This window comes from Astyanax mexicanus, chromosome 22 (genome assembly GCF_023375975.1).
Source record: "Astyanax mexicanus isolate ESR-SI-001 chromosome 22, AstMex3_surface, whole genome shotgun sequence".
NCBI classification, from domain to species: Eukaryota; Metazoa; Chordata; class Actinopteri; order Characiformes; family Acestrorhamphidae; genus Astyanax; species Astyanax mexicanus.
The window spans coordinates 13,697,193-13,709,086 of NC_064429.1; positions in this window are offsets into that span (position 1 = coordinate 13,697,193).

The window sequence follows — 11,894 nt, forward strand, 5'->3', positions numbered from 1 at the left end:
AGACTGCAGAGCGGAGCGGAGCGGATCTGACGGCCTGTTATTGGTCCCGCCCATAACCAGCCCTTTTACAATAACCACACCTGTTTTTAATAGAGCTGAATAAAAAACGAATTCTGTGGGAATATAAAAATGACAATACAAGCAGAGGTTACACTAGCTGCTGCATTTACATAAAGGAGGAAGAATTACAGTATATTGGAAAAAAACGTGATTGAAAGTTTTCTGTTTTGCCATTGAAACCTATGGGGATGGGTGGGGTTATACAGCTTTCTGCAACCGAACAGCAGGGGGCGCCCGACCTGTGGTGGCTTCACTTTTGAGAGACGATGCTCTGTCCAGCTATACACAGTCTATGGTTAAAACGAACTCTGGTCTGTTTGTAAGTTTAGTGCGGTTAAACTGAACAGGTGTGAAAACTGTAACCGCACTCGGGTGCGGATCAAAAGAACCGGTACCAGACCACCTAGAGGAGGTGGTCCCAAACGAACTCTGGAGCTTTTCACTTGTGGTGAGAACGTGATCCGGTCTCGATCTGACTCAGCTATTAAATATAGTCCATTTATTTGAGCTAAACTGCTGATGATAAAGCGCAGTTTAATCTGATATATTAGCCAGATTACGCTAATTACCACAGCTATAAATAAAGCTGTGTCCCTGCACGCGTGGTCTGTGCTGCGTTCACTGTGTTCACTGCTCACAGCTGTGTGACTCGGTTTGCTATGTGTACATCTGCGCTGCTGCACGTCCAAACACTGGGTTTGAAATACGCAACATTTCAGCTTTCAGTGTTAAAGCACAGATATACTCACTGGAACACAGAATCTTCTCACTAAATTTAACTCTTACGCCAGACAGCTTTGACCAATCAGAGGACACAGCCTGCTCCCGTGGTTTATCGGTGAGTATTTTGGTGCGTTTAGGTTTATGTCTGTGTGAAACCAAATCAAACAAAGGGAGAAAACGCTCCAACTAAACAAACTCATCAACTGATTCGGATCATAGAAACCGAAATAACTGAAATTTGAAATAATAGCTGTCATTAAATAATAGCTGTGATTGAAATGCTCCAAAATGACTTGGAAAATGTTTTAGGCACCTGAAATACCTTTAAAACGTCACTTTTATCTATTATGGGACTCCAGCTTTGACAACACCTGAGTGTGCCGGATCTACAGGTCAAGTTGCAGCATTTATGAGTGAAGGTACCGCAGGATCCCATATGGAGCATCTATGCCTCCCTGCCTAACTATATTGCTAGAGCCACTAAAGCCACTTTTCAGTTCTTCAGAATCAGCCAATAATCTTCCTTACACCATCTTTACATTCCAACAACTTCTTGGTGCATTTTGTTTCCTTCAATTTGTGTATTGATTATATATATTTTTACACACACACAAACACACAGTCATTACTATTCTCTTCTTGGATTAATTACGTTCATGTTTAGTTTCTCAGTGCTGCTCTTTTGTGCATCCTTCCACACACCTATTGCTCTAGCTCAGCAGGTGTATTTTTCTCTTTCTTTTTTTCTTGAGACTTGAGTTACCATGACAAATTATTGGGAATGTGTGTGTGTGCAAAATATCATTATTTAGCATGATGAAAGCAGGGCTGAAGATGGATTTTGTTTTTGCTCTTCTTAATCAGCGGAATTTCTTTCCCCAAGTTGTCCTAGGACAGACTACTGTGATATAAATGTGCAGGCGAGTCATGTAATCGTCTTCCTTAATTGAAGCAGGGAGCTCTTATTATCATCTTTCATCAGCCTCATCACCAGCACTACTATCACCACCACCACCATCAACATCATCATCATCATCATGATCTCATCGGCATAATTAAACCTTAATACAAAATCTCAGCTTGCTCATGAATCTGTCTGGCTTTTTTTCTCAGCAATTTTTAATCTTACAGCTAGAGGTGCCTGAAATAACAGGACCCTCAGTATCAGGTCTGGGAGATTTGGGAAGTATTAAAAGCTGGAGCACATGTGTGGAAAACATAACATTATGACCACCTCCTTCTGTTAGTCTGCATACTTTAATATCCTCATTTGACCCTGTTCTTCAATGGTCAGGACTCCACAGGAGAGACAACCACCACAGAGCAGCTGTTATTTGGGTGGTAGGTCATTTCTTTGTAATCATGTTTTTTTATTGAATGTTTTATAGACAACAGATGCAGCAATACAGTACGTCAAACTAAGACTATCCCCTTTAAATCCCATCCACACCCACCTCACTCCCCACTACCAGAGTTCAAAAGAGGACAAACTGTTGGTGCACGTCTTGCTGGCGCATCTGTGACCAAGACAGCAAGTCTTTGTGATGTATCAAGAGCCACGGTATCCAGGGTAATGTCAACATACCACCAAGAAGGACCAACCACATCCAACAGGATTAACTGTGGACGCAAGAGAAAGCTGTCTGAAAGGGATGTTCGGGTGCTAACCCGGATTGTATCCAACACACATAAAACCACGGCTGAACAAATCACGGCAGAATTCAATGTGCACCTCAACTCTCCTGTTTCCACCAGAACTGTCCGTCACCATAACGCTAGCTTCAGCTCCGAGCGCCGCTATTACTGAAATGAAAATGACATAGACATATATATATACATAGACTTCTCATAGATTGCCTCCTGGCACCGGCTGCTACACTTTGCAGAGTCTATGTATATTTATATATGTCTATGACATTATCAATACAAATATGGTGGAGCTCGGAGCTGAAGCTAGCGTTACGGGATGTAAACAGTGTTTTTAATAAGCTTCTTGTGCATTTTTTAAGTTATTAATTCCTCGTTTTAAATATCAGGGCTCTCCAGATTCTAGCAAGGAGGTGTGGAGCTACTTTGAGCCTGAATAACGGTGGAAAAAGCAATTTATCAGAGCAAATTATGCCCCGTGTCACCCAGTCTGAAGGGTGTTTGGACAAACTTAAAATTTCTGGAGCTAGGAACGCAGTGGGAGAACGGAGCTGTGCTATTCATCAAAGGTAAGTACTCTTTACCATGTTTTACTGCACCAAAAGTCCATTTTACACCGGAGTTCTCCTTTAAACAGGGCTGTTTTTTTAGAGAAGGAGTTTCAGCTATACAGCTCTTTCCTCATCTGCCAGACACTGGGCCTCATTTGCCATTTGACCCCAGTATAAGGGTCTGCAGAGTCTGAAGGCTAGAAGTCTGGAGCCGATGTCATGCGTTCTACACTTGCTCCTGTTTTGCATTAGTGAGCTTCATCATTTGGGGAGGAGCATCAGTCTACAGTTTAAAAGAGACAGAGTCCTCTGAGAGAACTGCACTGAAAAAAAACAGTGCGTAAAATTTACTTGAAAAAAACTTTGCAACTTTGGAAAGCATTCTCATTTAAGCAATTTTGCTTTCGTGGATAAAAAAATATTTTTAAAAATAGATGAAAGGAAATCTTAATTTTTAAAAACATACAAAGCACAATTTCAAAATGAAGGACATTCCATTTAATAGTTTTTTTTGTGGGTTAACACATGGCTTAACCTTCTTTTCACACTATAAGGCGCACCGGATTATAAGGCGTTCTATCTATAAACGTCTATTTTCTGGTCTATTTTCATAGATAAGGCGCACCAGATTATAAGGCCCTTTATGTGACACTAGTAAGGAACAGGGGTGTCTCTATGCTTTTCTTCTAATTCAGCAGGTCTCACTGCTGGGTGGCTAAATCCAAGCTAAAAAAAAAACATTTTCTTTTAAAGTCAAACAAGCGCTGGATGTTCATCTACACAGACTTCTCTCCTAAAACTTTTTATTTGGATGAGTAAAGCACTTTTGCTTATTTACAGTAAACTTAGATTTCCATATTTTCACTAAGGCTAGCCGCGGTTAGCGCAAGTAATTGTTGCCGGTAATCCAGGGTGATACAAACCTTAAAATGGTTTTAACAGGGTAAACACGCAGACTACAATCCAATATACTCACCTCTAAATGGGTAAAGAGTTTGGAAAGTTAATGCTAAAGCTGCTCCAGCAGTGCTAGCCAGGGTTAGCGGCAGGCTACAGTCTAATAATACTCACCTCTGAACAGCAAAAGAGCTAGCGCTTAGTGTGGTTAGCGGCTAATGCTAAAACTGCTCCAGCCAACTGTCTGATGCTGTACTAGTGGCTGTAATGCTTCTAACAACCTGGCCGGTAAAATCCATACATAAGACACACGAATTATAAGGGGCACTGACGATTTTTGTAAAAAATTAAAGGATTTTAAGTGTACCAAAAAAATATGGTACATGTACACAGGGTACATGTAAGCGTATACTATAATCATAACTATTTTCAAGTCAATTAAATAAAATTTTATTTGTATAGCGCCCTTTACAAATATTGTCACAAAGCAGCTTCACAGAGATACAGGTCCAAGCCTTTTCTGAGCGAGCACCATGCTGATAGTGGCAACAGTGGTAGGAAAAAAAACTTCCTCATACTTAGAGGAAAAACTTTGGGAGTTGCCAAGACTTAGGCCACATTCACATTACCAGGCTTAAGTGACTCAAAGCTTATTTTTTGCTCCATGTGGCTCAGATCTGATTTTTTCATGGCTGTGTGAACGTGCCAAATATTTATATTTTTTTCAAATCAGATTCAAATCACTTTCATATGTGGTCTTACATCAGATATGTATCTGATCCATGGACATGCAACAGGAATGTCTTTTTGTTTTCACGCATGCGCTACGTGTTAGTCTCTTGTACCCACACATCTCTTGGTGCAGCTGTGCAGCTATAGCTGTAAAAACAGCAAAAGCAAACCGCCTGGCCTTTTTTCTCCTCCTCGACCTGAGCATGAACTTCAGACCAGCTGTTTACTCTCCACTCCAGCAAAAGATGCTCCACATATGAGCTGCTAACTCATCCATTTCCCTTTATAAAGCTACGAGTCATCTCTCAAATATGAGTTTTTTTGTTGTTGGTGAAGAAGGAGACGTTTATACAGGTATCAATGTGCGCATGTGAGGCGGTTCAGGGACAGATTTGTTCACATTACACACAGATACAGATCACTTACTTTTGTGAGTGTGAACCGTCAAGATAGCCAAATCTGATCTGAGCAAAAAAATCAGATTTGAGCAGTGTGGACGTGTGAACTGTGTTAACTACTCTGAAGCCTTATAGCCTTATACAAATAACATAAAAACGACTGTACAGAGAGCTAACTGTGAGCTATAGCTAATGTAGGAACAGGTTTTGACTATAGTGTCCTGTAGTTTCTCAAGCTAAACCAACTTGGGTTCTAAACAAATGATCCAAATCTAAACGAATTATCAAATTTTCAAAAATTACACTCAAATTTATAAAAAAGTAAAGTACTTAAAAACATCTTCCGTGCACAAATCATCAAATCATTGGAAACTAACTTTGCATCTTTAAATCCTGCACATCATACAAATCTCAAAAAGTTAGACACACACACACACACACACACACAGAGCCAACTCCTTTTTCCATCCCTTCCAACATCTGCTTGTTCTTCCTCTTATTAAAAAAAGTCTTCGGCGTTTCATTACGGCTGATTTGCATAGTAATGGTGCGCATATTAATCAGCTACTTCAGAGGGTGGGCGGGCTAATGAATGCCGCAGTTGCTGCTATTTTAACTCAATTTTACCTCATCCATATTCAGACAGCCCCTCCCTCCCTCACGCACACGCACACGCACACATACTTCACGCCACAAACACACAGTGTGAGGAAGAGGAATTCACTGTCCTGTGAAACAACAGCCCAATCTCAGGCCTTTTACATTAATCCAATTAATTAGTGCCATTGATATGCGCTCGCTCTGAACCAGCAGATGTTGGCCTGATGGCTGCTCGGCGTTTGGGTTGGACTGTTTTGTTAAATGTAGGACTGGGTGTTCATTGGTTTGCGGTCAAGACAAATACAAGCATTGATCAACATTTTTTTTTTTTTTTAATGATTACAATTTTTCCTGAAAAAATCTGAAACACTCTTAATAAATTATTTTATATTCCTTTATTATTCCTTTATTATCATTTAACATAGGTTACCAGCCTTATATCACATATGACCAGCAATGTTATTTTTATGTATTTAAGAAATTCTATATTCTATTTACTTCTACAGTGTTATTATAATCACAAATTTACTTCTGCAGTGCTATTATAATCATTAATTTATTTCTGCAGTGCTATTATAATCATGAATATATTTCTGCAGTTTTATTATAATCACAAATTTACTTCTGCAGTGCTATTATAATCATTAATTTATTTCTGCAGTGCTATTATAATCATGAATATATTTCTGCAGTTTTATTATAATCACAAATTTACTTCTGCAGTGCTATTATAATCATGAATATATTTCTGCAGTTTTATTATAATCACAAATTTATTTCTGCAGTGCTATTATAATCATTAATTTATTTCTGCAGTGCTACTATAATCATTAATTTATTTCTGCAGTGCTATTACAATTATGAATTTATTTCTGCAGTGCTATTATAATCATTAATATATTTCTGCAGTGCTATTATAATCGCACATTTACTTCTGCAGTGCTATTATAATTATAAATTAACTTTAGCAGTGCTCCTCCAGTAATAAATGTACATTAGTAGTGCCTCTCCAGTCAAATGTGAGTGGCATGTATACAGCCAAATGCAGCCAGCCGTTTGGTAAACAAACAAATGCTAAAGCTAAATTAGCTCAGCTAATGTTACTCTCTTACTAGCCATGAACAGCTTAAATAAAATGAATGATTTATTTCATTTAATTTGTGTAAGTAGAGATTAAAAATTATTTTTAACTAATTTAATCTAATTAATTGATTTAGGGTGTGTCAGTGTGTGTTTGGTATCATAAAGATGCAAAAAATAACACCTTGTGAAGCTCAAATCGTGCAAAATTAATATACCAATTCTCTTAACATCTCATGAGTGTAACATGAAATAAACCAAGCATTGCATCACTTGCTATTCTCTTTAAGAGTCAGGTGCACTCTGATTTTTGCGGATTGCTATTTTAATGGCGCTGCGCTTCTCAGCAGAGGAAATTTACCTGCTCATTCATGCCATGAAGATACGCCAGCAGGTCATTTGTAAGAACAGCAATGTTGTTTTATTGTTTATTCTGTTAATTGAGGATGTAAAAGTTGGGTTCGCATACTGTTCATGTGTGTGTATGTGTAACAAGTGGATCAATCAGTGGAGCACCTGTGTTTTCCATTACCAAGATAGCAATATGCTGGAAATTTACATAAACACTCCTCGTTTCCAGACCACGATAACCATCAGTGTGGATATATTCACAAGCGCCTTTGCTATTTAAACAATGCAGGCTGAAGGTGCAAAAATACACTGTTGAAGGGATGTAAAGTAGCGATTCTACTGTATATTCCAAAAAAAAATTGTCATTCAGAGCATTTATTTGCAGAAAATGAGAAATGGCTGAAATAAAAAAAAAGATGCAGAGCTTTCAGACCTCAAATAATGCAAAGAAAACAAGTTCATATTTATAAAGTTTTAAGAGTTCAGAAATCAATATTTGGTGGAATAACCCTGATTTTTAATCACATTTTTTTTCATGCATCTTGGCATGATGTTCTCCTCCACCAGTCTTACACACTGCTTTTGGATAACTTTATGCTTTACACTCCTGACGCAAAATTCAAGCAGTTTAGCTTGGTTTGATGGCTTGTGATCATCCATCTTCCTCTTGATTATATTCCAGAGGTTTTCAATTCGGTAAAATCAAAGAAACTCATCATTTTTATGTGGAGCTGTAAGACCTTTTTCACAACAGTGAAACAATCACCTGAATTGAATAAGGGTTACTCTTTAAACTCTTCAGTTCAATGATCATACTGAAACCCCTCAAGCATTAGTGAGGAGAAAATGAGAGGGGAGAAAGGATGAAGTCAAATGGAAACACTGATGCCCTTTTTATTCTATCACTGACTGGATATTCCACTGTGGTTTGGTGGCAGGAAACTAAATATATATCGGTGAGCTATAATTCCCTTCCAAAAGAGAAGAAAAAAGAAGCTGGAATCGGACCTACTACTTCCGCTGATTCCTCCGTAGCATTGACTCGGAGTGGTGTGCTACTGAATTACCATGGAAAAATGAATTGCCTTGGCAATGTCTAATGTTTTGTGACACAGCATGAACAGAGCGCAGCCCCCTTCCCCTGATCGGAGGCTGAAGCGGCTCGTCGGAGATATTAAATTAAGCAGTCGTGGAGATAGGGGTAATTTAGTTTTCTGCTTCGCTAGGCCAACCGGCTCGGCACAGAGAGGTGGGGTGGGCTGGGGAGCTGGTGGCCAATCGCTTTCCAGCCCTATCTCATCCCCCCTATCATCTGGTCAGCCTTTCTTTTTTCATGGATGATTGTCCTTCCCATGGACATGTAAATCTGACACTATTAAGCTGGAGATCTGACTCTGTTACATCACCTGAAGATGTTCGGTAAAATGCGATGAGATTTTTACAGCAACCTGCTGTATATGATCCACAATCCAAACCAGCTGAATGCAGCTAATGGATTTCAGGAATACTACTGGGATGAGGTCATCTGTCAATAATTCAGGCGGGGTTTGGTTGAAGCTCTGAGGATGTGGTTCAGTGGTTTAGGGTGTATAATAGAGAACTATAGAGTTGCTGCTTTCATTCTGTGGCGAGACAAAGTTAGTGCGTTCCATATGCAGATATAGGTTACAGTGCCAAAGTTACCCTGCAATTTCTACTGCAATTACCTAATTCCATACAGAATTTCAGTACACTACAGATTTTAACAATATGCATCAAACCAAAATACCAAAAAAATAAATAAATACATAACAGGTGAATTGATTTAAATTTACTGTGCTGAAATGACACCTTAAATTGTACCATTTATGGTGTGATGTAATTCTATTGTTAATATTTTTATGTCAAAACGTAAAAATAAGTGGAAAAATTCAGTAAAAAAAGCAAAATCTGCACTTAATAATAGCATCTCTCAAATAAGAAGAGATGTTTTATTTAATGTAAAACAAGTATATGTTAGATAGACATATGATGTGCATATGTGTAAGTGTGTGAATTAAATGTTGATGTATGTTTATTACATAATTAACTACATAATAATAACTGTAGCAAAGGATAAGCCTTTAAATTATGGAGGTTAAAATCTAGGATTTTGTATTCTGAATCTGAATTTTATATATTGGAATAAAAGTTTCATGACAAATAATATATTTAATATATTATTAATTCATTCATTTCATTTTCAAAAATGTTGAACTTGTCTTATAAAGTTTTATCATTGAACACTGTTTAAAATGTCATCTGATGAGGTCTAATGCCTGATACCTAGTTTGACAATAGTTTTAAGAATATTTTAACCTGAACATATTTTTCTAATATCTTTACAGTGCATGTGGTAAAGCAGCATAATCCCCAACCCTGTTGGAAACGCGATATGTGTTAATAAATCTTGTAGCATCTGGACCCTCACAGATCCTGCCTTAAATGGAGAAGGTATGGGTAGACCATGGAGATACAAGACTTTTATGTAAACAGTAGTGGAGAGTGAGCGACTAGTTTGAAGCAGGTGGCAAAAATGAAAAGATGGGAAGCTAATCTGTGGCCTGACTTCCGGAGACTTCCATCAGTCAGGTGACAGGAGTATCTGAGGGTTGAACATCCATTAGTATCAGGCCAGACAGGATTGCTGTCAATAACTTTTAGCAAGGCAGAAAGATGAAATTAGTTTTGACTGGATTAATGGAATGGAGAACAGAAAATATGTAACATTATCATTACCGTGTGATTATCTATTGACTCCAGCAGATCTGAATAATAACATTGTAACTAAAGGGAGAGAGCCAGAAGGTAACATAGACATGGAGGCTCCCTGAAACACCGGCATCCACCCACTCCACCCTCCACAAACTTGAGGGATTTTGTGCAGGGAGTTATATCATTGCATAAAAAACGTTTTTCTCTTAAGTGTCAGTTAAACAATAGCAACATATCTCCTTTGTTACAATATCGCTGTCACGAGAGCCAAACACCGGACAGACAAACACTGATACAAAACAATTTGTTTATTGACTACAGGATTAGGCAGATATGCATAGTCAGGGGCAGGCAGAGCCAGTAACAAAAATGGCAGCGTAAATAAACAACATACCAAAGTGTGTCCAGGCAAAGGAGGTCATACACAAGGAAACCAAACACAAGAATAAAAGGGCTAGGCAAAGGGATGGTTGGTAAACAGAAAAAGGGTTGAAAACAAAAGAGAACTAACAATAAACAAAGGGCTAGGCAAGAGAGTGGTCAAAAAAGAACGGCAACAAAGAAACAATGTACAAAAGAAACGCAAGGTAGAAGAGCTATACAGGATAGATTTAATACCGGGCGATGATAGAGTGAAAGAAGGGGGTATTTATACTACAGAGACCAGGTGTTGGCAATCTTAGCAACAAGGCGAACACGAACACTAATGTGTCACATGGTCCAGCAAGTCTGAAAGACAGAGAGCAGGTGCACACTGGGAATTGGAGTCTTTCTCAGGACAAAGAAAGTCATTGGCAGACAGACAGACAGGCAGTAACTGACAAGGTCTCGCAATATAAAACTGGAACACCTGGTTTTAGACCCCAAAAATTTATTGCTATGGTAGAAATATGAGAGTTGAGGTGCACATTGAATTCTGCCGTGATTTGGGCAGCCATGGTTTTATGTTTTTTTGGACACAATCCGGGTTAGCACCCGAACATCCCTTTCAGACAGCTTCCTCTTACAGCGTCCACAGTTAATCCTGTTGGATGTGGTTGGTCCTTCTTGGTGGTATGCTGACATTACCCTGGATACCGTGGCTCTTGATACATCACAAAGACTTGCTGTTTTGGTCACAGATGCGCCAGCAAGACGTGCACCAACAGTTTGTCCTCTTTTGAACTCTGGTATGTCACCCATAATGTTGTGTGCATTGCAATATTTTGAGCAAAACTGTTAAAGCTCTTACCCTGCTAATTGAACCTTCACACTCTGCTCTTACTGGTGCAATAATGTGCAATTAATGAAGATTGGCCACCAGGCTGGTCCAATTTAGCCATGAAAACTCCCACACTAAAATGACAAGTGTTTCAGTTTCATTGTCCAACCCCTTGTCCAATTTCAGTGACCCTAAAACACAGTGTTCACATGGACGGGAGGCCATAACACAGAGAAAGGCTTAGCTGTTAAAAATATCCCGATACATGTGGCCAGGGCCTGAGTTAACTTACATCCAAGGCATTTATCCAGCTCAAATGGACACCAGCTTCGTAACAGGAAGTGCAAAGTCACCGAGTGTGAAATTGCATGAGGGCGAAGCCAGATTTGCTTACACCCTCAGCAGAGTGTTGACATTTGAGGGGCTTTGATTTGGGATTTCTCAAACCACCCCGGTAAGGGAACCATCCGTTTTCCAAAACACCAGCATGTTTTATGGGAGAGGAGGCCGTGGGTAAATAAGCAGGCTAGCATGCGTTTCTGTTTAGCAGCGCCGGCTTGCGTTCTTTCATTGCCTATTGTGTTGCCTGTGTTCTTTCATTATCTGTTGTGTACCACAGCGTACACAGGCTTCATCTCGGGGAAGATAGAGCAACACTGTTTAACTGTTTTGGTTTTTCTGACCCAGTCTTGCAGACAGGCATGAGTGCTCTCACAAGCAGACATGAAAACACACACACACCGCCAGCTGTCAGGAGGACGTGTCTGTCAAAGTTAAAGTACATACTTCTAGTAGACGGTACTTGCTGTTTATACCACCTTTGAAGAGCATTCTTTGAAGACCTTCTTCTCTACCTAGTCAGTTTTCACTCTCCTTCATCTCATTTATTTTTAGGCCCATAAACATGTCTAGAACTTTCTA